Source organism: Ammodytes marinus (genome assembly GCF_949987685.1).
Source record: "Ammodytes marinus genome assembly, chromosome: 25".
In the NCBI taxonomy this organism is placed as follows: Eukaryota; Metazoa; Chordata; class Actinopteri; order Uranoscopiformes; family Ammodytidae; genus Ammodytes; species Ammodytes marinus.
This window is the reverse complement of record NC_137229.1, coordinates 2,404,997-2,407,496: the sequence shown is the minus strand read 5'-3', so window position 1 is coordinate 2,407,496 and position 2,500 is coordinate 2,404,997. Positions and strand designations below refer to the sequence as shown.

Genomic DNA, 2,500 nt, shown 5'->3' with positions numbered 1-2,500 from the left:
GTCTCAGTGTGTGTGTGTCTCAGTGTGTGTGTGTGTGTCTCAGTGTGTGTCTGTGTGTGTGTGTCTCAGTGTGTGTGTGCGTCTGTCTCAGTGTGTGTTCCAACATTTCAAAACTGGGACAAAGAGTTGAGAGGCACCTCGGGCTCCAACGAACTGAATGTTAATAATCTACGGACACACACACTCTCTCTCTCTCACACACACACTCTCTCTCTCTCACACACACTCTCTCTCTCACACACACTCTCTCTCTCACACACTCTCTCTCCCTCTCTCACACACACTCTCTCTCTCTCACACACACACACACTCTCTCTCACACACACACACACACACACACTCTCTCTCTCTCACACACTCTCTCTCTCACACTCTCTCACACACTCTCTCTCTCTCACACACACACACACTCTCTCTCTCTCACACACACACACTCTCTCTCACACACACACATCCCTGTAAAAAATAAATGTTTAAGGCAAAAACATAAAAAATATTTTGTAGAATTAATTTTTTTAATTCCACAGAAAAGTTGAAAAAATTATTTATTTTTCAATGTTTTTCGTTTGCATTTCAAAGTGATTTTTTAATGACAAACCGATGAACTTTATTTGCCATTTTATTTCTTCATACAGTGATTTCAGTGATTTACATGATTTTGTCCAGTCAAACCCCCCTCCACACACACACACCTCTCCCCCCACACACCTCTCTCCCCCCCACACACCTCTCCCCCTCACACCTCTCCCCCCCACACACACACACCTCCCCCCACACACACACCTCCCCCCCCCACACACACCTCCCCCCCCACACACACCTCTCCCCCCACACACACACCTCCCCCCCACACACACACACCTCTCCCCCCCCTCACACACACACACCTCTCCCCCCCCCTCACACACACACACCACTCCCCCCTCACACACACACATCTCTCTCCCTCCTCACACACACACATCAAAAAATTAAAACAGCTGACAACTTTAAGAAAAAAAGTTTTATTTTTTATTTTTTTTTAAACATAATAGAAAAGCACCAAATCACTTTAAACATGATCTCATATTATATTCACATCAAGAATACGTAGAACAGAGTCTGGGTTTTACAAGAATAAAGTTGGGAAAGATTTCAGTTTCTACAAAACCACAGAATTGTGTATGTGTGGGTCTGTACGTGTGTGTGTGTGGGTGTGTGTGTCTGTGTGGGTCTGTATGTGTGTGTGTATGTGTGTGTGAACTGGGAGGACCTTTGGGGGCGTATAAAGTCCAATACTTATGTATGAAAGGATTAAGAATGTGTGTGTGTGTGTGGCTGTGTGTGTGAGTGAGGGGGAGTGTGTGTGTGTTTTTTTGAGGGAGAGAGAAATAAAATAGTGTGTGTGTGTGAGTGTGTGAAAGAGAGATTGACTATGTTTGTGGGTCTGTATGTGTGTGTGTATTGTTCATTGGGGCGTCTGTGGTGAAGTGTGTAGGGCGGTTCGGTCGTCCACTGGGTTACAGGGTCGGTGGTTCGATCCCCCGTCTCCCCGCCACATGTCCAAGTGTCCCTGGGCAAAGAGACACTGAACCCTAAATGTCTCCTGATAGTTAGCTTGCACCCTGCGTGGTAGCTGCTGCTGCTATCGGTGTATGAATGTGTGTGTGAATGGGTGAATGTGAACAAAACAATGTAAGGCGCTTTGGGTCTGTAGAAAACCAGGGAAAAGAGCTTTATAAGTGGAGAACATTTTGCATTTATGTGAGTCTGTATTGAAAACACAACATGTCAAATGTGGGTCGTAGTTGACATTTTGAGTCCACACCAAGACAGCCATGTTCCATCTGATAATACACAGCCTAGACTCTGTAAACATGGTTTAAGCTGAATTTTCTTGCTTGTCCCAACTTCGCTGTAACTTGGGTGGGAGGGGGTTGCTCGTGGTTTAGACCCTCCCCTCCCACCCCCCTCCATAGAGTCTCAGTCCTCTTCACAGCAGACCCGGGTTAGAATCCAGCCCGGGTCGTTCTCTGCATGTCATTCCCCTCACTGTCTGTCTGTCTGTCTGTCTGTCTGTCTGTCTGTCTGTCTGTCCTCTTCACAGCAGACCCGGGTTAGAATCCAGCCCGGGTCGTTCTCTGCATGTCATTCCCCTCTCTGTCTGTCTGTCTGTCTGTCTGTCTGTCTGTCTGTCTGTCTGTCCTCTTCACAGCAGACCCGGGTTAGAATCCAGCCCGGGTCGTTCTCTGCATGTCATTCCCCTCTCTGTCTGTCTGTCTGTCTGTCTGTCTGTCTGTCTGTCTGTCCTCTTCACAGCAGACCCGGGTTAGAATCCAGCCCGGGTCGTTCTCTGCATGTCATTCTCCTCTCTGACACATTTCATCTCTGTCTCTACAACACTAATAAAGTAAAAAAAAAAATCTTAAAAAAAATAAATCCTTGCTTGTCCATCCTTTGCTCCAATGTTGTTGTAAATTCCTGTCATGATTAAGGTCCTCCAGGTATGTTCAATATGCAG

The 2,500-nt window shown here is 46.4% G+C and overlaps 1 protein-coding gene across 1 annotated transcript in view; it reads right to left on the bottom strand.

The window, feature by feature from the left end:
- Positions 1 to 1,102: 1,102 nt before the first annotated feature.
- The window catches only part of LOC307270169 (uncharacterized protein), a 51,319-nt gene continuing 49,921 nt past the window's right edge, over positions 1,103 to 2,500 (bottom strand). Inside the window, exon 26 of the mRNA XM_080053337.1 lies at positions 1,103 to 2,500. This exon is cut by the window's right edge and continues 163 nt beyond it. The gene's annotated coding sequence lies outside the window, so the exon portion shown is untranslated.